The sequence below is a fragment of the Dreissena polymorpha genome, chromosome 10 (assembly GCF_020536995.1).
Source record: "Dreissena polymorpha isolate Duluth1 chromosome 10, UMN_Dpol_1.0, whole genome shotgun sequence".
Lineage (NCBI taxonomy): Eukaryota > Metazoa > Mollusca > Bivalvia > Myida > Dreissenidae > Dreissena > Dreissena polymorpha.
In genome coordinates, this window is record NC_068364.1 from 65572339 (window position 1) to 65598002 (window position 25664).

The 25664-nt window shown below is 36.1% G+C and overlaps 1 protein-coding gene and 1 long non-coding RNA gene across 7 annotated transcripts in view; one reads left to right on the plus strand and one right to left on the minus strand.

The window, feature by feature from the left end:
• LOC127848640 (receptor-binding cancer antigen expressed on SiSo cells-like) overlaps positions 1–25664 on the plus strand; it is a 360763-nt gene that overhangs the window by 128356 nt on the left and 206743 nt on the right. The gene's annotated exons all lie outside the window — the stretch shown is intronic.
• Positions 4564–24013, minus strand: LOC127848645 (uncharacterized). 5 transcript variants are annotated; one of them, XR_008034616.1, is made up of 7 exons: positions 23866–24013; positions 14773–15082; positions 13876–14654; positions 13448–13495; positions 10586–10738; positions 8578–8684; positions 4564–4651 (listed from the first exon to the last, which is right to left on the minus strand). It is a non-coding gene; the product is annotated as an uncharacterized LOC127848645 (long non-coding RNA). The 5 variants fall into 5 exon arrangements; XR_008034619.1 differs by having other exon boundaries at positions 13448–13510; XR_008034618.1 differs by lacking the exon at positions 23866–24013 and adding an exon at positions 19050–19086.

Here is a 25664-nt window from a genome sequence, read left to right on the forward strand (position 1 = left end):
CACCGGTACTTGTGCGGTCATTGTGTGTTTCCTACGCTTCACACACCGTTTGCGAGAGTCTTGAGCGGCAGAGCAGGTAAATTTAATCACAGGATAACCAAAATCTGCATTTTTGTGCGTTTTTTCTCCGTTGCATATTCGTTAGTCGGTCCGACCGGGCCATGTAATTTGCTCAGTTCGTTTCTATCTAAAATCATTACCCATATAAATCGCGTCTATTCGACGTTAACCGGTTTCATAATAACAAAACATATTTCACAATGTATAGGCTCTAACAAACTTGGAATACTTAGGGAAAACGTAGAGCAAAATAGGAGGTAGCTTCACCCAGCTCCTATTTTTGGTTCATCGCTCCTGTCCCTTTAGGGCATCAACATTGAAATGATAAATATCCTCCAAACTTTAATTAATTTTGTCAAGTATTCGATAACAACACTCACGAAGCACATGTGCTTACACCTGTAATTAAATACATTTTACTTACAAATACCCTTGATATAACACATAATCAGAAAAAGTCATCGTCTGTTCCGAATTTCCACACTGCTCATTTCTTTAGCAGCACCAGGCACCTTTTGGGATCCTAGATCTTTCCATTGGTATACTTTAGACTGTGTAGTACCATTTGCATTTCAATTTTCTTGTGGATGTATCATCAGCTACGAAAACTTAGTTTTCTATACGGTGTCAAGCGTTTGGGTATGTAGGAAGTTCGTCAGAAACGGTTATTGGTTAATGACGCTATTTTTGCATTGATACTTCATGCTGCCAAGTAATGACTGTATGCATACAGACACATCCTTAAACTCTATATCTACAGGCGTGTACAAGTACTTTAAAACCACAGCTCTTCTTAATATTCGTACAATAGTGTACTTTAAATTAAATAATCTTATTATGTATCCCAGATTTGAAGTAATTTAAGACCAGAGCACATTTTCACCTACATTTCAAGTTGAATAGACTCGTACTTATCTTTACAAGCAAAAAAAAATTCTGTAGGTATCAAATCGCCCCATTGGTGCAAAAAGGTACCAAGTGACATTTTCATAGTTTTGAGAAAAACGCGTTTAAAGATTTGAAAGTGAATATCTAATTTACTACATACAACTCAGGACTGCAATTGTGCATATGGTTAGATATAACTACAACCTTCATCCTTGCAAAAATTGAACATGTTACATTTATCAATAAGCGATAATTGATCAATTATGTCATATGGTTCCTTTTTGCATAATTCAATATTAAGGTAAACAAAATGCAAAAAGGTACCATATGCACACTTGGCTCCTTTTTGCATGAACTATTTATGTAGATTGTATTATAAAAAGGCACAATAAGGTACCATATGACATATGGTACCTTTTTGCACCACACAAAACTGGAAAGTGAATATGATGATTACACTTTATTAACAACAGTGAAGTATAAACATCTATTAAGATGTGACACATCTCTAAAGTTAAACAATTAAAGTATTGTTGAGATTAAAAAACAATAGTATTTTTGAAAGTTAATCTTGCAAATTTCAGTTTTTGACATAAATGTACAGCACCCGTAATATCCACAATGTCAACATTCTTCACTCGATATCAGTATCTTCCTCATCTGACTCCATAGGAACAAAATCCTTTTCCTTACTGCTCGTCGGTAAGGACTCGTAATAAGAATGAAACTCCTCAGGAATGATTTCTTTTGAGCATAAATTAACAAGGTCAGTTTTCTATTGAATTGATATTGGCAGTTTTGTGTCGTAACAACGCTTTTAATCTGACTCACAAGTTGGCCAAGTGTTATGAACACCTTTCTGTTTTCTTGTTGTTTTCTGTACTTGAATTTCCTGAAATTGGTTGACGTCAAAGCTGTAGTTCACAAATATTGATCTTTGATTGTCCCTTCGCACTTGTATCCACTTTACCTTAAGCCAGTTTATTCTTTGTCCAGTGACTGATGTTTTTAGATTTGTACAATGTTTCTTTACAAAGTCTTTGAAGTCCATTACATGATTGTATTTCATTGGTATAGTTACATATGGCTGTGATTTTCTTGCCAGAGAAATTAAAGTACACCATTGGGATGGAACATACACTGGCGTTACTTTTTTGGCACGTTCAATGGTTGAATGGACTGAATCGCATTCCATTTGGGACTGGCCTGAAAGTAGAAAGTTGTGGCTAATGACTTTCAGGTTTGGTACTTGCGATATGGTATACAACAGTGACGCAGTTACGTACTGATTCCGATTTTGACCTCCACATGTATCAGAAAAAAATATTATTTCATTGACATTGCTTCTATGGCAGACAGATAATGTGTTCTTTAATAAGCATGTGGCGATTTCACATGCTCCCCTGGGCAGCTCATTACAAGCAAGAAGTGTGTCAAGTCGTCCTGTATGGGCTTTTCTGATCATAGCCTGGATTGTGCAATTATGTTGGCTGATTTTATGTGCTCTATTAACCGCTACACTGGCTACCTTTCGTCTGTTTTGCAACAATATTATTTTATCTCTCAATTTCTTGGCAAGTACACTTTTGACTTATTCTCCTTTCATTATTTTTCTTTCGAATTTTCAATTTCTTGGTTTTCTTTTTCCATGCAGTTTCTCTTTGCTTGTTCATTAGCACACGTCTCTTTTCTTTTGTCTTCACCTTCTTAACATTGAATTCTGAATCAGTTGAATTGATCTCATCTTTGTTAGGATCATAATTTTCATCATCAGCACTATCATCATGATCTGATTCACTATCACTTTGGATAAGTTTCCTTTTAACTGGTTGCTTCTTTTTTCTGCCAAGAGCAGCTAATGGAATATCTTCCGAATCTGTAGTGTCGGAATCATTGTCTTTTGTTTGCGTTGCTATCACAGGTCCTAAAAGTTCCTCTTGTGTAAATGTATGATAAACTTCTTCATCGGACCAAACCTCGTCTTCTATCTGTTTAGCAAATACCAACATAAAGTGAATCTATTGATTATACTGTTTAAATAAAATTAAAACTTATTTCTGTAAAAACTGTGAAATTACAAGCTACTTTTTGAAACGTTAGTACATTTAAAGTATGTTCTTCTTGTGACTGCTCCCAGAAATAAATTACTACCATATATAGGAAAGAAATCAACTCTTTCAAAAAGGATGAAAGTATTATATTGAGTATTATGTTTTCATTGTTTCCATTACTAACTGGTATATGAATTTAATTTGGCAATACAAATATACTTACAGATTTATTATTTTCCATCTCCTTCTATGAATAACGTGTACAAAGTCATATGTATAAAATCTCAGTATTTGTCTGCTCTCTTCACTTTAATAATCACCAAATGAAGGTGCAAACACTTCACCCTCATAATTATCGTCTGCTTATTACAAGACAACTTAGGGTAACAGGATATTTGATAGTGTTATCAGTGTCTGGAAAGTGTATTCATTGCTGAGGCAAAAGGTACAACATAAACCAATTGATTGTTACCTAGGTCTGGATAGTGTATTCATAATTTAGCTAAAAGGTACCAACTAAACATATTGATATAATAAAAAAAATGTGGACACATTCATTTCATGTCTGCAAAAAGGTACCATGTGTCATATGGTTCCTTTTTGCACTGATATTTATTTAAATTTTCCACACACCCTTGGTGCAACAAGGTACCATGTGTCATATGGTACCTTTTTGCACAAACAAATGTTGCAATTTTCACTTGGTACCTTTTTACATAATCCTATATCTTTGGAACCTTACAAGATACAGCTTAGATATTTTTACAGAATGTAGATTATACAAAATCCTAATGAAATATACTAAAATGTCATTTTTGACCAAAATGTCATATGGTACCTTTTTGCACCAATGGGGCGAAATTATGTTAAAATGAAATGTTCTCTGTCTAGTTCTCCGTATATTGAATGCGATTGTTTTACCATAAGAATACCTAATAGGTTAAACGCTTTTCCATTGCCTTTCTCAAGTCCCAGTCTTACACAGAGCAAAATTCATTTAGACAACTATCTGTTTGGAATAATTTTAGGTTCATGAGGATCAATGTTGACGCCAGTACTTCCTTCAACATTCAGATTTACAAAAATCCTTATTCGTTTAATTTCTGGTTTCATAAAATACATAGTTTTGATGATTCATAAAGAGTCATTTTGATGTAAACGTCGTATTTCTTAACACTTTAGTGTGAAATTCATGAAACAACAAGATATGTGTTTGTCAGAAACACTATCAGTATGTCCCCTTCTGCGCGGCTTTGAAGCTATATATTTGACCTTGACCTTTCACCACTCAAAATGTGCAGCTCCATGAGATACACATGCATGCCAAATGTCAAGTTGCTATATTCAATATAGCAAAAGTTATTGCAAAATGTTAAAGTTGGCGCAAACCAACCAACCAACAGACCAACCAACAGACAGGGCAAAAACAATATGTCCCCCACTACTATAGTGGGGGACATAAAAAGCAAGGCAATCAAATCACATCGATAACAACGTTGAACTTCCATCATATACCTTTTTGGAAAATATGGAAGTTATGTATTAAATAATAATAACAATACAGTGTTGTTGTTTTGTCATTTATTAAGTATACAGATCATTGCAAGATTCTGATGGCTTTTCTTGAAATGCATCACCAGCCGTCTGGAACACTGAAAAGAAGGCAATGGATACTCTGTTAAGTTATGGTGAAAAACAAATCATTTGCATTTTCTGTACAAAAATTAATTAACAAGGCTCACATTAAAAATTTGATTCTTGAATCAAATAAGATTTGTTAAAGGGCATATCGACAGCTAAAACGGAATTTTATTCTCTGAAATAAATGTATGCGTTAATAAGAACTTATTTGAATGTTTCTTAAAGCACAGACCTTGCTTTATATATTGTAAATATGTACATTACTAATTAACAAGAGCTGTCAGAGGACAGAGCGCTCGACTTTTCGAGTGCTTGACAGTATAACGTAAGCCATCATGGAGAGGGGGTATAATGTGTGTGTGTGTGGTCATTTAATAGATGTTATTTAAAAAAAAGAAGAAAAAAACAAATTTTGAGGGGGGGGGGGGGGGGGGAGTCAAGGTCATTCAAAAGTCAAGGTCAAATTCAACTTGCCAGTTACAGTACCATCATGATAGTAAGAAAGTATTTGAAGTTTGAAAGCAATAGCCTTGATACTTTAGAAGTAAAGTGGATCTAAACACAAAATTTAACAAAATATTCAAAGTTACTAAGACAAACAAGAATATCAGTGAAACTGATGGATGCTCCCCGATGATGCGCTTTGTCAATGTATGTGTTAATAAACACCTAAAAAATCTATTATTAGCCTCGGTGACCTTGACCCAGTGACCTCAAACCTCATCAAAAGGTAGAGGTCCATGAAAGGTACCTACATGCCTAATATGAAAGAGATCGGTAAAGTATTGAAGGCGCTATGAGAAACTGTGACAAAAGTGTGACAGAAAAATCTATTATTAGCCTCGGTGACCTTGACCTTGATCCCAGTGACCTCAAACCTCATCAAAAGGTAGAGGTCCATGCAAGGTACCTACATGCCTAATATGAAAGAGATCGGTAAGTATTGAAGGCGCTATGAGAAACGGTAGCAAAAGTGTGACGGAAAGAAGTCTATTATTAGCCTCAGTGACCTTGACCTTGACCCCAGTGACCTCAAACCTCATCAAAAGGTAGAGGTCCATGCAAGGTACCTACATGCCAAATATGAAAGCGATTGGTAAAGTATTGAAGGCGCTATGAGAAACGGTAGCAAAAGTGTGACGGAAGGAAGTCTATTATTAGCCTCGGTGACCTTGACAGTGACCTCAAACCTCATCAAAAGGTAGAGGTCCATGCAAGGTACCTACTTGCCAAGTAGGAAAGCGATTGGTAAAGTATTGAAGGCGCTATGAGAAACAGTAGCAAAAGTTTGACGGAAGGAAGTCTATTATTAGCATCGGTGACCTTGACCCCAGTGACCTCAAACCTCATCAAAAGGTAGAGGTCCATGCGCATGCTCATTGACCATAATGAATAATGGAACAGTAGTTTTGTGTAGAAAATATTCATTAAGATTGTGAATGTTGTGGGCAAGATTTCGCTCCCCATAAGCACTAAGACCATTATGTAATAATATTTTTTTGGCCCTTCACTAATCTTTTTAAACGATTTCATCAATGTTCCTTATACATGTACTTTTATTTTTCATAAAAATCGGACATGTGGAATGTTGAATATTTGCCTTTGCATAGAGAAATACCATTGACATGTCCCCTTAAATTGATTGCAGAAAAAGTTGTAAACCAAAAACAAATAATAACAAAGAGCAGTGAAAAAAATTGGCCATTATTAATTTAATTTCAAAGAACAATGAAAATTTAAGGCAACAAGAGCTGTTAGAGGACAGCGCGCTCAACTATTCGAGTGCTTGACAGCATAACGTAAGCCATCATGGATAGGGGGTATAATGTGGGTGTGTGGTCATTTAATAGATATTTAAAAAAAAAAGAAAAAAAAATTGTTGTCTTTTTTTTAGGGGGGGGGGGGTTCTGGGGTGGGGCATGGGGGATGGTTTGGGTGGAGTCCATTGTGGTATGTCAGGTAAGTGTTGTTTTGTCAAAGTATGAATCAAATGTGATCATAAATAAAGAAGTTATCACAATTTAAGCAAAATTTGTTAATTTGACCTTGAGAGTCAAGGTCATTCAAAGGTCAAGGTCAAATTCAACTTTCCAGGTACAGTAACATCATGATAGTAAGGAAGTATTTGAAGTTTGAAAGCTATAGCATTGATTCTTTAGAAGTAAAGTGGATCTAAATACACACTATTAAACAAAATATTCAAAGTTACAAAGACAAAAAGGGCCATAATTCCATTAAAAAGCCAACCAGAGTTATGCAACTTGCCCTTTACAGTCCCCTTACGATAGTAAGTGAGTTTTCCAAGTCTAAAAAGCAATAGCTAAGATACTTTAGGAATAAAATAGACCAAAACACAAAACTTAACCAAATGTTCAACTACCAAAGTATAAAAGGGGCTATAATTCTGTCAAAATGCTTGATACAGTTGTCTGCTCTTGTTTATAGATTGTGGTCATGTTGGTAAAGCAGTATGCAAAATATGAAAGCAATATGTCAAAGGAAATATTTGAGGTGGTATTTATTCTATTTAGGACATGCTGAACAGGTAAGAAGCATTCCAAAAAGCTTTAAAAAAAGTCAATAAAATCCAGAATTAACTGGGTGAGTGTGGGCTCATGGTTTCTGTACATCTCTAGACAGTGAACATTTAATTCAAGTTTTACAACGAGAAATGTTTGTGAAACACCAATGTCCTCTTTACATGACATTATATCCAATTCCTAGCAACCTTGACCAGTGGAGTATCAGATTTTTTGTCCTGTCATAAACAAACATTAAACCCAATGTGAAGACAAAAAGAACTTATGATATGACTCGGACAAAGCTATCATATATATAAAAATACTTTTTACCTGACTTTGTGACCTTGAACTTAATGGTATCTATGTAAAAATGAATATGGTTCTTTTTCTTAAGGTAAGCAACAATGATACCAAATACTGAAGACTGAGAAACAAACATAACTTGAGCTATAACTTGGACCAGGCTGTCAAATAAGGAAAATGTTAATGTGACCTTGACCTTTGAAGTTCAGTTATCAATCGGACAAGCTTAGGTCTACCAACAGATGGGCCAACTAGATTTATAGTAAACAAAGCTATTGTCAAGCAATATGGTCCCCTACCGGCTCCACCATTGTCCGAAATTCCACAATTTTCAGATTTTTATTTTTTTTGGTTGCCATAGCAACCACAATTTTTGACGTAGGAACAAAATAAAATGAAGTGCATAATGTCCATATTGCCATCTATCCATGTTGCAAGTTTCATGAAAAAATATTTAGAACTTTTAAAGTTATCGCAAGATCCAGAAAAGTGTGACGGACAGACAGACTGACAGACAGACAGACTGACAGACAGAGCGCAAACCATAAGTCCCCTCCGATGAAACCGGTAGGGGACAATAATGAGCGGATACCAATTTAATGGATAGAACTGAATGTTCCAACCTTTTATCTTGTTTGAACCTGATTGGTTTTGCAAATCGCATTAATGAATTGTGGTGAGCATTGGTGTTTTGTTTCTTGGAACAATGAAACGGGATATGTGATTTACTAAGAAGAATCAAAATCATAATGTGGCAAATGAATATTTATCTTCAAGTGTGATGCCAAATCCAAACTCTGCATATTGAAACAATATGGTCACCATTTGAGTGAGATTTCAAAGAAATATTTCAATGGGTATAGGATTTACAGAGCAGACACAAAGTATCTTGACCATTACTTAGTGGCCTAGGACCTTTGACCTGAAAGTATGTATTCAGCATATAACCTAATTGTGGCGAGTTGTTGAATGAGCTTTCTTGCATATATAATGGTATGTGAAAATTGAGTATTAAGTGTGACTTTGACCATGAGACGAGTTATTCCAAACCTAAGCTTTCCATTTTGGCTCGTTATGCATTTATACTTCACATTGCACCCTCTTTCAATTACCTTGAAGACTCTCGTCACACCTTGGGGAGGTTGCTCCTGGGAGATAATTTTTAGGTCCAGGAAGCCCTTGGAAGCAGTCAATATAGCAGAAAGCATCTTCCAGCACCCTGTTATGGAGAGAAGAGTATTGGGGTTTATGGAGAGAACTGTGAGTGTCATTATCTTTTGTACTTAATATTCAGGATATTATGGTGAAGTTCTTGCAAGCCATGTTGCCCTTTAGTCTCCGTAGCATCTCCAACACCATCCCCTCCGTTTTAAAATGGTACTGGATACAGATAACTTAATGTTAACAAGGACTGTTTGTAAAACATGCATGCCCCCACCCCCCAAATGGGCTGTCAGTTGTAGTGGCAGCCATTGTGTGAATACTCATGTAATCACTCTCACTTTATAGCTAATTATATATATATATATATATATCATCCGAAAACCATTTTACTGCTTCAGGTCACTGTGACCTTGACCTTTGACCTAGAGACCTGGAAATCAAAAGGGGTCTTCTACCAGTCATGATCAATATACCTATGAAGTTTCATGATCCTAGGCTTAAACTTTCTTGAGTTATCATCTGCAAACCATTTTACCGTTTCGAGTCACTGTGACCTTGACCTTTGACCTAGTGAACTGAAAATTGAAGGGGTCATTTGCCAGTCATGATTAATGTACCTATGCGTTCTTGAGTTATCATCCGGAAACCATTTGATGGACGGTCTAACCGACATGTGCAAAACAATAAACCCCCTCTTCTTCGAAGGAGGGCAAAATAAATTAATTTTGTTCAATCTATCAATTTATCCATTAAAAAGTTCACACTTTCAAAACAAATATAATACAAACTTGGTCATAAACAATAATAAAATACCCCTGCTGTCCCTGTGAATGTTTATGAGCGAGGATCAAGAATTCAAGACCATTACTCTTGGATGTGAAATCAATGCAAATAAAAATTGTGTTTTGAAAATCTTCTTTTCATGCTGATCACATATTTACAAGTTTGAATGAAAAGACAAATCCACAACAGACCAACCAACATACAGACTCCAATATACCAGGAATAACCCCACATACCACATTGACACAGAATATTTTGCATGCTGTCTTCACAAAATAAGAAAAACATATTTACATGTTTGGCGATTTTAAGAGTTATTATGCAATTGTGACCTTGACCTCAGAGATATCGACAATTCTTTGGCATGACACACCGTCCAATGATGGTTAACAAATGTGCAATTTTTTTGTTTAATCTCACAATGAATGACATAGTTATGGCCCAGATAAGCTCACAACCAAACTTAGATAGATATTCAGTCCACTATTTATTCAAAAAATTTGTGTTGAAAGCCTGTCGACAGGTGTCGCAAGCCAGTGTTATAGGACCTAAAGTCAAAATCCATGTGACTTAATTTTCGGCCCGGCATGGCCCACGTTTGAAGTTGGCCTAGAGATCATCTAGATTAAACTTCTGACCAAGTTTGGAGAAGATCGGATGAAAACTACTTGAATTAGAGAGCAGATACCATACTGAATGCTAAAAAACGCACAAAGTGACCCTGTGACCTAGTTTTTGGCCCGGCATTGCCCATGTTAAAACTTGGCCTAGAGATCATCTAGATAAAATTCTGACCAAGTTTGGTGAAGATTGGATGAAAACTACTTAAATTAGTGAGCGGACAGCATGATGAATGTTTTAAACGCACTAAGTGACCCCGTGACCTAGTTTTTGACCCGGCATGACCCATATTCAAACTTGACCTAGACATCATCTACATACAACTTCTGACCAAGTTTGGTGAAGTTCCGATAAACACCTTGAATTAGAGAGGGGACACTTAATACAGAGCCATGGACAGACAGACAAGGTCACTCCTATATACCCCACTATACTTCGTTTTTGGGGATATAATAGCAAATAAACAAGAAATATAAAACAAGATAATCTTGATAATAATAATTAATACTCCAGCAACATACATATGAACATATCGCATTGTGGAGCACTAACCAGTTTTTACTGCGGAAGACGACAAGCTACATTCTGTGTGTGATGGGCAGTTGGGAACCATGCCCTTCAATATGAAAACTTGCAAGCTGCTAAGTGTTCCACACAGAGGTCAGCACCTTCACTGTCTCCAGCTCAATCTTTAGGTACTACTACCTATACATGCAAAAATCAATTGAGTGACACCACTAGTTTGATAATCCATTAGATGCATTCTTGATCAAACATTAGAGCAGTAGTACCCGTGAGATTTACAATATGGGTATTTTTACTGGATGCTGTAAAAATAACAGTTTGCTTTTGTTCACATCAATCACCATGATAACACAATAATGGCTATAAAAGAAATAATGAAATTAGCTGAACAAACGCGAGTTATCAACAACCTATGGAATAACTAGCAAAACCATCAGTACAGTTTACAAAAAAAACGCTTCTTTTGAAAAATGGGTTGTTTGTACAGTAACTGTTACACTATTTACTTACTTACAGTTTCGTTTCCCATTCATATGCATTTTCTAAATTTTGGCATTTAAATTACATAAAAAATATAAGTGAAAATAATTTCATGCATCGTCAGTTTTAAACAAGAGTGCCAAACTGTCACAAGATACGCCCGTTCGAAGGTTTGGAACACCATGCTCAATGCTTGAAATGCACTAAGTGACCTCGAGACCTAGTTAATGACCCGGCATGACCCATATTTAAACTTGACCTAGATATCATTTAGTATAACATCTGACTAAATTTGGTGAAGATCATATTAAAACTACTTCAATAAGAGAGCGGACACCATGCTAAATACTTGAAATGCACTATGTGACCGTGTGACCTCGTTTTTGACCCTGAATGACCCATATTCCAACTTGACCTACATATCATCTAGACACAACTTCTGGCCAAATTAGGTGAAGATCAGATGAAAACTACTTCAATTAGAGAGCGGACACCATGCTCAATGCTTGAAATGCACTAAGTGACCACATGACCTAGTTTTTGATCCGGCATGACCCATATTTGAACTTGACCTACATATCATCTATACACAACTTCTGACCAAATTTGGTGAAGATCGGGTGAAATCTACTTCAATTAGAAAGCAGACACCATGCTAAATCCTTGAAATGCACTACGTGACCTCTTGACCTAGTTTTTGACCCGGCATGACCCATATTCGAACTTGACCTAGATATTGTCTAGACACAACTTCTGACCAAGTTTGGTGAAGATCGGATGAAAACTATTTGAATTAGAGAGCGGACACTGCTGTGAACGCCGCCCGCCAAGGGTGAAACTATAATACGTCCCGTTTTTAAAAACGGGCGTATAAAAAAAGGAGAGCATGAGATTTGGATGTGTGAGAGGGTGTTTTGCTGCGTAAATGCGCGACTCTCACGCTGAATGCCCGATACTTGACAGGCGCATGAATGTTGATGCAAACTACTTCAATTAGAGAGCAGACACCATGCTAAATCCTTGAAATGCACTAAGTGACCCCGTGACCTAGTTTTTGACCCGGCATGACCCATATTCGAACTTGACCTAGATATTGTCTAGACACAACTTCTAACCAAGTTTGGTAAAGATCGAATGAAAATTATTTGAATTAGAAAGCGGACACGAAAAGTGTGACAGACTGACAGACAGACGGACAGTGCGAAAACTATATACCCCCCTTTTCTTCGAAAGGGGGCATAAAAATAACTTATCCATAGACATCTGATGTATTTTGTAATGGGAATGCTTTGGAGATTACCATAACATTCTGTGCACACGTAAAACCTTTATGAGGAATCCTTAACATTAAAGATTTATTAATATTTTTGAAAATTAAGCAAACATTCATTTTTTCCATGAAAGCATTACAATTATGGCTTTTTATAAGCATAATATGATGTATGAAATAGTTTTTTTCTTTTTAATTTTATGTTAATGTTGAACCATTCAATCACTTTAAAAACATTGCAAGTTATTGCATATCCACAAAGCAAATGAATCTTAGCAGGTAAATTCAATGAATTTATCATTGGTACCCCCAGCCGATAATTTTAAAAATCTGTATAGAAGTTCACCATATGATGTTTTATGCAAAATATGTATGTTCACACTGCAGTTTTTGAGAAGAATATTTTAAAGTGTTCATTATAATATATATTATATAAGGAAAACAAATTTGATCCGAGGGTGGGGCAAATATGATCCAATGATACTTGAACAATCTTGGTGAAGGTCCACAAGATGAAGTTTCATGCCAAATATCTTTGCTCTAGGCCTTGTGGTTTATGAGAAGATTTTTGTTTTTGAAGTTTTTACAATATACTAATAAGGAAATTACATTTCCCTCCCCAGTAGGGCAATTTTGACCCCAGGAAAATAGTTTGAACAATCATGGTACAAGTCCTACCAATTAACCTTTGAACTCTTAAGTGTAATCTTGAGTTTGGAGATTTTGACGTAATTCTTTCTTATGACACACCGTCGAGTGATGGTGAACAAATGTGCTTAATGATTTTAAAATCTTACAATGAATATCACATTTATGGCCCGGACATGCTCATTTATGGCCATTTTTACCTTTGAACTAAAAGTGTGACCTTGACCTTCGAGATTTCGACATTGTTCCTTCCCATGCAACACCGTCAAATTATGGTGAACACATGATTTTCAATTGAATTTAATTCTGACAATGAATGACATAATAATGGCCCAGACAAGGTCATTTATGGCCATTTTTGACATTTAAACTCAAAGTGTGACCTTGACCTTTGAGATATTGACGTTTTCTTGAGCAGTGATCGGCGGTGTCATGATTGTGAACATTTATTGTAAGTTATTTGAAATTTCTCCATTCAATAAAAGACTTACGCTCCAGACAAGCCTAACCCGGACTTTCATACTGACGGACTGATCGGCCTGAAAAAAATAAAGCTAAACAAGCAAATTTGTTGAATTGATATCCCCCGCCAATATGCTTCTGGACACAAAAGTGTTATATTTGACACTCAAAAAAGCATTTTTTTCAAGATACAAAGGGCCAAAACTCCGTTATTAACAAAATGTGTACAATGCCATTTGGCGTGCATCATCCTCTTATCCATATATATACTCATACCAAGTTTCAATGAAATCGGCCAAAGCACTTCCAAGATATGGCTCTGGACACAAAAGTGCTGGACGGACGGAAAGATGGACGGAAGAACAGACAGAAAGACAGACAACGCCAAAACATTAATAAGTAGATGTCTAAGAAGAATGAATAATTTACATAAATCAAATCCTATGTTTACGCTTACATTGTTCAATGCGCGGGCGTCCGCTAGACCATTCCCTCGCACCACTTCAGGAAGTTCTTGATTGCCGTTAGTGCAGTCTGCACCGTCTTCAGCTGGTGAGTGGTGTTGAGGAACTGTCGTGGACCTCCATATGGCCCTTCCACAACAGCACGTCACTCAACACCACTCCTTCCAAGTAGCCAGACAGGGCCAGGAACCGGTTGATCTTCATGTTGACCTCTTGTGTTTTCGACTCGTTTGTCAACCCACCTGGCCTGCTCAGCAGGAACATGTAGCCTACATATGAGTCAACGATTGAAACTGCAACAAGTATTATTGGATGATATTCTATGCTAGATGGTGAAATCGCATATAATTAACTCACAACCAGTAATTCCAAAGTATTATAAATAAATAATATTTATCTTAAATTTTAATGTACTTATATATATTTCCTCACGGTTTTTAAGATATATACATGTTGCAATAATAATGACTATCAATTGAAATGTATATAATTTAAAAAAAATCTGGGAAAACAGGGCTTAATGCACCAAGTACTGGTTCTACCCCGTAAACGGACTCGAGACTTTACACTATATAAGCAATCCATATTGTTACTTGCAGCTTCTCCGACCATGCATCACCCTTGCATTGGGTTCCAGGCTCAGGCAGTATTTCCGCGTTAGGAACGAAAAGTCCTCTTCCTCCTCCTCCTCATCCTCCACCTTCTCATCCTCCTATGCCGAGTCATCATGAGTGGCGAGTCTGCTGGTAACCTTTCCTTAAGTTTTTGTGACCTGTAAATGACGTTTAAATGTAAAAGTTACAAATCGTTTGGTATGGTTTTGTATTAGACATTGATAGAAATATGAGAAATTAAATACAAAAAACACACAAACACAATTTAACACTTACCTTCCGGAAACGGCCCTCTTGTGTAAACGAAATTGAATGTCCCAGCCTCCATTTTGTGCTTCTGTTCTAGATGACGCAGCCGGTCAATCACCGACCGGTCGCACAGCCAGCAAGAGTAGTAATTCCTCGGCTTTGTCTTCTTCACTTTCCGCCCGGTCTTAGCACGTGCCTCTGACATTAACGGCTTCATGGGGTCTGCCGTCAGTGCTTGCACCCAGCGAACGTGGTCTGCTACCTGGAGGTACATAGTCGTCTTGCCCTTTACCACGCAAATGGGGCATTGCCTTGGGATAGGCTTTGCGTTTGGTGTCTGAAATATTAGTTTGAAATGTGTACGAAACAGGTGGCTATCAATATATATGATTTATTTAGAGATGATGAGATAACGGACCCAGTTAATTGATTGAAATAATGATTATGTGATTAAAGCAGTTATGCTAGGGTAAAATACCAAGGAATGTGTATAGATATTGTTAACTTTTTTTTAATGGTGTTAAAAATGAATATTTTATTGCAATATTTGCACATGCTTTGTTTTATTATACAATGTAATCACTATTAACCTTAAGTTTATTCTCATGAAAAAACATACCATTAAATACCAATACTGATTACTTTATCTATTTGAGTGACATTAACAGTGACCATGTACATGTATATATCAATCTATACTGTCTAACTCCCCTTGCAGATATTATTGACAGGTAAATATAATATTATACCGTCTTATAACGATTCAAGACTTGGCCAAAATAAGGCCCCATTCCCTCAACAATTTTTTTTAAATTTTTCCCCAGATAAAAATTCACCCCGACACTCAAGCAAATTGATTGCCCTAGACCCAGAATTGTCAAGTTTAAAATGTTTAAAACTAAATAGAATTGTTATGTATTTAATTTGGCGGTAATATAGACTTATCAAGTGATTAAAAAAACATATTATATTGTTTCTTATGTTTGGTTTAAAGTCCAAATTTTTTTTTTAATGATGCCCTATTTCCCCCGCCTCAGGGTACAGGTATCATAAGGCATTCTGAATCAACATTTTCATAAAAAACAATGATTCTTCATTCTTTACAGGCTGGGGTAATAAATTTTTAGAAACAACAATAACCTTTCGAATTGCATACCAAACGTTAAGATTTTTAAATGAAAATGTTGATTCAGAATGCTTAATGATTCGGAATACCTTGACAAACTGTACCGTTACCACAAACCCTGAGGTAGCCGTGGCGTAAAGGATATGGTGTCCGCCTAGCGACCAGGAGGTCACGGGTTCGATCCCCACTGTGGAAGCGTTCTTTAGATCTTCCCTATAGACACTAAGTACTGGTTCTAGGCACAGGAAACAAAATTTACAGCTTTTTCAAATAAGCCCTATGCAATCAAACTAAAATATACAGGTTTGAACTAAACCAGAGGGAGATCTCTGCATGATGCATGTTAGTCTTATTTATAAGACGCGCAAAGAATTTAGAGATACTTTACCTATATAAAAAGTATCCCAGTGGGGTTATGGAGGTTTCGGTAAATGACAAGTTCCGTAAATTGATTTATATAGTAAATGCTATCTATCTATCTCTGTATACTGCCAACCGCTCTTTCGAGTATTATAGGCAGGGAAAAGGTGCACGTCAGGAACATTAGTGAGTGTGAAAGGTAAAAAGGACCCAGCAAAGGATATTGTTGGGTAGTGAGACTAAAAGCTTGAAATCTTCAGGAGAATGGAGAGAAGTCAAGTGGTTAAAAGAGTTTAGTGAAGGTGAAAGATAAAAGTGAGGGTTAAAAACATCATTTAACAGACTAGTACCGCACATTTACCACTGCCCTCTTGAACTTTTCAAGATCGGATAGGGTAGCGATATCAGCTGAGAGCTTGTCCCATAGTGTGATGCTGTGTGGGAAAAAGGAGTAATAGTGGTAGAGTGATCCTGTCTGTATCTTTTGTAGATACAGTGGGTGCATGTGTCTAGTGAAGCGGATTGTTGCTTTTATATATTGAGGGAGAGGTATGGCAACAAGGTTGTGATAGATTTTGTAGAACATGATGAGTTTGCTGTCATTTCTACGATCTGCGAGCGATCTCCAGCCTAGATCTTGTACCATGGCCGAGACACTGGAAAAGGGAGAGTAATCTCGCTGCACCCAGCGTGCAGCCCGGTTCTGCACTCTTTCCACTTTATTGATGGCAGTTTTGGTCTATGGGCTCCAGACAGTGGAAGCGTATTCAACTTGTGGTCAGACCAGAGACTTGTATGCGAGTTCTCGTACCTTTTAATTATGTGTTGTGATGTTCCTTTTAATGAAGCCTAGTGATTTGTTTGTATTGTTGGTGATTCTGTCAATGTGTGTATTATAGCTGAGGTCAGAAGAGAGATCGAGTCCAAGATATTTAGCATCAAAGACGGACTCAAGAGCTTGACCATGGAGAAAGTAACCGTGTTCAATGACGTTGCGGTTCCTTGTGATGTGTAGGACCTGGCATTTGGATGGGTTAAATTCCATGTCCCACTCTTGTTCCCATTCCTGAAGCTTGTCTAGGTCTTGTTGCAGAGATGCACAATCTGAGAGAGAGTTTACAGTGAGGTAAATAGCCGTATCGTCTGCAAAAAGGCGAACGTTGGATTTAGTGACGGAAGAAGGGAGTTGGTTTATATATATAAGAAAGAGAAGTGGTCCAAGGTTGCCGTGGAGGTTTCGGTAAATTGGTTTTTATAGAGGTGGCATACATGCCATAATTTTTCAGACCAATTCCGGGACATTGAGTTAAATTGTCCGGGACTTTTGCCGATTTTCCGGGACATGTATAAAATGTAGCGATATTTATAGACATATGCATTTTTGGTACGTTTTTTTTTGTTTCGCATCGTTAATTGCAAAAGTTCGAAAGCCTATCCGAAATACACTTGATATATTAACGTCAAATTAAACATTACTACTTCCGTAACTAGATACAAGCCACGTGTTTTAAGTGTAAACGTTCTAAACATAGATGGTGACGTCACTGCGTTATTGTTATTAAGGCCAGTGTGTAACGCGTAGTTGTTGATTCGCCTTTATTCATTTATAACATTTATATAATAAAAAATACAACAATACAGTACCGTTAGATCGTCAACTCAAATCAATTCACAATACATGTCGGTTAAACGTGCGAACATAAACTGCTTTTAATTTTTTACTCAGCGATGTTGGAATTCAGATGTGTGAACAACTATCCTTTGCCCTTACGCAGCGGGAAATAATGACGTAGTAGATTAAAGTCAATTAACAACCACATTAAACATTGCCGCCTTTTCGGTTTGACTGCGAACATGAGACAATCGATATGATAGCAGGACCCCTGTTAATTGATCGATTTTGACACGTAGCATAGTCTGCCTATTCGGGTAGGCATTGTCATGGAGACGCTGCAGATATACACAGATTCGAGGTGCAGTTAAGCCTAAGATAAATTACATGTATATATGGATTTTGTAAATTCCGGGACATTTGACATTTTTCCGGGACAGCGGGACAAGTTCTTCATTTCCGGGACTGTCCCGGACAATCCGGGACGTATGGCATGTATGGAGGTGGTATACCTACAACGAGGTGTTAATGAAACTTATTATTGGCTTACAATAACATTAGGGGCATCTATTTGCAAACTGTGACCCAAATTGGTAATGTAACGATTACATGAAGCAATATTTAGCAAATAATTAAAGAAATAATGAAATGTTTAATAGCACAAAATAATAATTTTAGACTCTGATGTATTACTTTGAAATGATTCCAAGACAATAATCATCCATTTAATCGATACAAATAGAACATCGTCGAATTTAGGTGTCGTCGAATTTGGGTTACGGTAGGACAGCTTAAATTAATATTTAAGAGCTTAAAAAATTTGGACTAGATCAGTAGATGCATGTATGCAATAGTGTATGGTTTCCAGTATTTACTATGGGGAAGAACTATTGCTGGCAAAATATTTCACTTCAAGAATATGTTGCGTATCAGATATCAAATATGTACAAGACACAACCAATACAATTGTGTTACTGTTATGAATAATACATTATACAATTTAAAAAAAAATGTGTTTTTTTCTCCGTTCATTACTTTCACTGAATCGAAGGGTTAACAGAACCCAAGGCGAACATGATATAGGGCGAACACAAGGCTACGGGCCGAAACCCATAAATAAAAATATATGCAATGACAACATAAGTATGGGGTCATTATACAAAAGATACCGTCTAATTATTTGGACACAAACCACAGTTTACCAACCACACAAAATGGCGGCGACATCTACTTTCACTTTAACCATTTACTGCGCCCGCCACTGAGCATGCGCATACTTGGTTTTACATGCTATTTTTAGTTGGGCGACGGTGGACCATCGTCCATATGCCATGTGAGCATTTATTGATTGTGTTCTGCAGGTCTTAAATCTACCTACACGTGGTATGAAGTGCTTTATAAATTAGCAGTAGACTGTGACAAGTCTATTTTAAACAAGAAATATCTTTAAAAAAGATATACGGCGTAAATAGTTTAATGAATGAGATCAAGGATAGCGAATGTCTTTTTCTGTGCAGTTCTTAGCTGCATCACACGCAGTACGGGATGTTACGGGGAGTTTTCGCGGCTTATTTTACATTATAACATATTGCTGGTCATAAACCTATAGATACAAAACAGAAAACCAAAAGAAGAATGGAAGTGAAATTTAAACATATGAGTCAACCGGCCACACGAGAAGTATCCGTATTTATAGGCGCGTTCTTCGAACAAACCTGTTTTAGTGGTTTGTCGGGCATTGCTATTTGATTCGATTATTAACAGTATCAATTATCATCGTGCTAATGCTTAAAGTGATATTATGGGCATTTTGCACTGTTGAATTGAGCTGAAAAGAATTAACAGGTCAAAATAGTTAGTTAAAATGTGGTTACTGATTAATTATCTGCAACTCACCTTGCTACCAGTTGTTTATAAAAATATATTTTATATTCGATATTCTTACGTGACCCACCCAGTCCTGTAAGCTGAAATGATCCGTAAAACAATTTCGTGTCTTTGTGTCGTATGAACAAATCTGCACTAAAACTAAATTTAGGTTCAACTCGTAAACGCATGATCAGTTGTCAAACGAAAGTACGGTTGATATTCAAATGCATTATTTTTCTCTTTCTGGTATATTGTTTTAGTATGATGATGCTGCATTAATTAATATAAGTGTATATGAAGTAGAAACATCAAAAATAATCAACGGTTGCGATAGACACCTATAAACTGTTACATGCTCATAATATCACTTTAGTACATTAAGCAATATGGACGAATAATTATTGTTAAATTTATCAACAATAATATTTATCATTGTATTGTTGAAAACACATTAAGAATCTATTATTTACATACCATAATTATATTGCTGAATATCTTCATTTAACATATTTCTGGTCTAAAGAAAATTCCAGGTCACCTAGTTCACGGATAGCGTCTTTATTATATAACGATTATTTTACTGGCCGCCAACTCCGGTGATGACCTGTATATAAACTCTGAATGTCCGCGAATTGACCCGATATACCTCGCGGGTTGAAATGCAATGCTTTAAAGTGAGGCCTCGCTTCCATTGCTCTTTATACTTTTACATGTTAACATGTTGAAAGGAATAAGGAAGTAAGTACTAAATATGAGAACATAGCCTTTTAAGTATAAACGCTCTTGCGCTGGTAATACTCTGAAAATAAAAGGTGTACGCACAAACTGTATAATTGTCGAGAATTGAGTGTAAAACTGTTCTATCTATTAAGCCTTTTCATTCGAGATAAAATTGTTTCATACAGTAAAACAGTGTTACAAAGACGCGGATATGTTTCCAATGTTCTGGTGGTATACTCAAATCAGCCAATGGAATAAATGAAGTGTATTCATTCGTACCTAGCCGCGGGAAATTTTATTGGAATTTTATTGGACACTTACAAAGGTCAGGCTAAGGTGAAAAGCTGGCTTAATACAGCTTACGCCGAAAAAGCAATTAAACTACTTTGAGGAAGATTTTATATATGCGATAAGTTTAACTACTTTATAGAGGTATATAGGTCGCTTAACATAATAATTATTTAATTATGTTGCGAGTTGTTTGAGTGTCATCGCAGTTGTCGTGTGACTACAGTTCCGATGTTTGATTTTGGTTTACAAAAAATATATTGTAAGCTTTTAATAAAAAGTTATTTAAACTTTAAATGCCTACATGTGCGTATTAATTAAACATGTATGGTCGTAGTTTGGCTTCAATGGACTTGTCATAAAAAAGATGGAAACTTTAAACGTCAAACTATGACACCAAATCCACAGGTACAATGCCATGTCCACCTATGTTAAACGCGATATAATAACGTTACGATTCAACAGTTGTTTATAAAAAAGTTTGCATCTACTGCATCCGCATCAATAGTGGGACGTGCTAATCTGTAAGCTGTTTCGATTTATATCTGTGAGCAGTAATTTGTCATGATTTCGAGTTGATAAATGTGCGCACACAATAATAAACACTCAGTTGTTGGTGTTTTACACGACGTTATAAAGTGTTATATTTTAAACTGAAAATTACTCAGTATAAGTTTTTCCAAGAATGCATAAGGCAATTACTATATCTGATGCGTGTATACTCAATATAAAGTCAAAAAGTTTAATTCATGTTTAATATAGTCAGACTGTCAATATGTGCATGTGTGTCAAATAAATCATCGCATTATATTTTGATTACAAAATAGCTACAAAAGCCATTGCCAATCGCATAAAACTTTTCTTAAATCATGTAATCAGTACAAACCAAACCGGATTCATCAAAGGGAGTCGGCGAAAATGTAATACTTTTGCAAGACATTATTGAGCAAATTGACTAAAACTAACGAAACCGGCCTATTTTTTCTGATTTTAATAAAACCTTCGAGTGTCTTGATCATGAATGTATGTACAAATAACTGCGCTATTGCGGTTTTAATGAACAAACTTTACAGTGGGTTATGTTATTCTATAAAGATGCAACATCGTGTGTTACAAATAATGAACATTTTTCGGAGTTTTTCTGTATAAAAAGAGGGGTCAGATAAGGATGTCCTAATCGCCTTACCTTTTTATTATTTGCATTGAATTGATGTCGATAGACATAGAACTGTTCACAGAAGTAAAAGGAATAAAAATAAATAATGTAGAACTAAAATAGTCACTTTTTGCTGATGACGCCTCTTTCATATTAGACGGTTCTCTTATATCGTTTGAAACATTAATACAAACCATAGAAGCATTTGCAGCAATATCCGGACTAACATTAAATAGACATAAATGTAAAATCCTTAAAAAGCAATTCGTTGATATATTCGAGTTATTTCAATATTTGGTGAAATACATTTAGACTTGTCTGGCATTGTTTATCCTTTTTGTTTTAAACTTTTAAAAACAATCGTACGTTGAACCGAACAGCAAACAAACCAGATGACGTGGCCTTATATTTTACGTTTGTTATTCAAAGCTATTGGACTCCGATGCTTTATTGTTAACTGCGGATAAATCTTTACTAAACAAAATACGAATCAAACACCAAGATAATTAGATACCAGGAAATTGCGTTTCGTGTTAGTTTCGACAAATGCAATAAAGTGGCCAAAACAGGAATCAATTTAGACAGGTATTTTTAGTATGCCACGTTTACCATTTTTTTCGACAGTTTATAATATATTTGAAAATGGTGAATATCCATATCTGCCAATGGTGTATTGAAGCTATAATCTAGAGGGTATATTTTGGTTGGCACAAGATGAACAATTTTCAATATACAGAACTTAAGCACTTTGACGCCTGAGTTAAAACCTGTAGTTATTCATGAGCCAAATACTGACCCAATACAATCACATTAAGATAGCATAACAACATCGCATTATCAAGATGATGTGCTTGAGACTGTTTTCAAATGACTGACTATCAATATCACTAATGTAAACATGTGTAAAGCGACATTGGGCTCATCATAACGTGCGACTGTGGTTTATATCTTAAAAGTTTAGCTCGATTACATAGAAATACATCGACTTCGGTCTTTATAAACATTATCGGGTCAGTTTCATGGGTAGGGCCAGTACTTGGTGTCAAAGATCCTGGGATCGCTTCCGGAATTAGGTCATAACCAGTACCTAACGGTCGCAAGACTTACCCCTTATCTATCACACCGCTAAGATCTCTTAAACTCAAACTCTAACCATGATATTTTAGTGTCAGGATTGTAAGTTAAGACAGTAATTTATGTCTGAATAAAATATTGAAAAATAAGTATAATTGACAGTCAACGCACATCAAACCTTATTTGTTATGCTTTACGGCAACGTTTACGGCTGATCTAGAAGCCTCCACTAACTAAATATACGTTCTTGCTATTTCTACATAACACATTTACTAACTTCAACGTCAGACAAATGCGATCACACATGCTTAAATATGACTTGTTCAAAGTTAAAGTGGTACAAATGACGATTTTCAAATAATAGTCATAGATTTAAAAGAAGAGTACATATTATGTTAAAACAAATAAAAAGCACTCCCGACAAAGACAAACTTAAAAAAGATAAAGATTATTTAATAGAAGATCATCATTCGATATCGATAAAATAATAAACCGTTTTAAACGCCTATCCTCGATAATTTTGAAAATACTTAGAGTTCTAGCATATCGTTACAGTTTCGATATAAACTATTAAAGTTGGCTTCGCACAGTTGCAGCGCGCTAACTTCTGATTCCATAGGTCTCATGTAATGCAATATTTGTTTTCAACTCTTTTTCTTGCAAATATAATTACTAAGACTATTCAGAAACATTAATTATTCCCTTACAAAAACATTTAATTACATTTTTTAAAATACGGAATCTATGAACATGTCCCTTTAACAGTTTTAACAGTCACGAAAACAAATCTTATATAGATAGTTGGCGGCCAATATAAGCAGCATTGCAGTATCCGCGATGTGTACATAATGTTGATTTAAACAATAATATGCATGACATTTGTTAAACTCGTCTAAATAATAAACTACAACTTACTTGAACGTAGTTGCATAAAAAACGAACAGCAAGCTGACATGTGTATTCCGATGTCGACTGCCAAATGATTGAATGCGCAGTAGTTCGATAGATTTAAACATTCGTGTTTAACCCAACGAAGCGACAATAGGTTGCACAACTTAATAGCCTGGTGCCCGGCTCGTACTAAGACTGTAGGCCTAAAACAAACCTCAATTATGTCAGAAGTTAGGGTTAATTTGCAGTATTGCATTTGACAAAACAGGCGGCAATCAAGAAATCTCAAAGCAGATGGGCGGTTAATGCTAAAGAACGATGCATATTTGCAACGGGCGAGTAGCCATGTATTTCGCGCAAAAATATCCAGTTGGAAGGTCGGATAGGTTCCTGTATTTCGAATTATGTTTGTTTTGCAAACACAATGCCTCGCTCTGAGAACAAAGGGTTTAATGCATGTGCGCAAAGTGTCAACCCAGATTAACCTGTGTAATCTGCAAGGAATAATCAAGGACAACACTGAAGATCGCGCGACCTGTATGGACCAGCCGTGCGCGGCCGCTTTATACGAGGCAAGTTGCGATTCCAACTTGACCGATCCGTGCTTAGACTTTGCTATGGCAGTGGAGTTCCCGTTTTACGATCGTGCTCAACCCGTGATCACCCATGCTAAAGGTGCGATAAGGCCGATACTTGCCGTGGTATCTTGCCTAATTTTTCCCCGCGTTAAAACACGAGCGAACCTATTTCTAATCTAACGCGCGGCTGGTTAGCAGTACTTAGGCATTGTTTCAGCAGTGGAACAGCCGTTGACGGCCAGGCCAAGTACAAAGCACGTCAAAGCGCAGTCAAGCCAACATTGACCAGAAATTACTACTAACGACGACGTCCACCATTTTTTGCACGTGCTCAGTGTGACCTGGCCTTTAGATTGGATTAACACCTGTCAATGAGACCCTTGTTCGGTAAGATATGTTGGTACACAACGCTTGAAATTCGTTAGCGATACGTGCGTATTTTAAAACTTCAAACAGGGGAGACGGCATAAACCTCCATATATGTACTTAAACAATGCGAACATGTTTGATGTATTACTCTTTTACGTGTCACTCGAACATTAAGAAGCAATATACTGATCTTCATCCATCAGTATGTTTAGTGTCTATCTATACTAACTTTTTCAATGATCTCCGTTGATAACAAGTTTTGTTGAGTGTTTTTAAAAATACATTATATAATATTTGGTATAATCAAAAATAATTATAATTGCAAGAAAAAGGTTAAATGAAATAAAAAATTCCTACCCGGGATATATACGCCTTTTTGCAAATCATCGATGCAAAATAAAACCGCAATCGCTCTATTATTTAACAGATTATTATTTAATATCATACATTCCGATCAGATAATTTTATCATTTTCATTAGTAAGTGGTGTATTTATTTAACCTGTTCTATGTTTGTATTTTAAATTTCCATTTTGCCCAAGCGTGAACATATATGACTTTAACAGTGTTGACGACGGCAAAAACACTAACGTGTATTTGTTATACTGCAATTAAACAAAATGAACATGAACAATGTTAACAAAATCAACATACAAACACAATTTATTCACTTAAGTATAAATTATTCAATACTTAATTCAACCATAAAGAGCTTTCAACTTTTGCTGTATAAAATATAATAATAAAAACATTCCTGAATACTTACAATAAAAGTACATATGTTTAAATTTAAAGCAAGAGGGCCTAACGGCCATAGGTCGCTTACAAGAGACCCGAAGGAACTAAACTATTCTGAAAAGGTGGAATTTATAAGGAT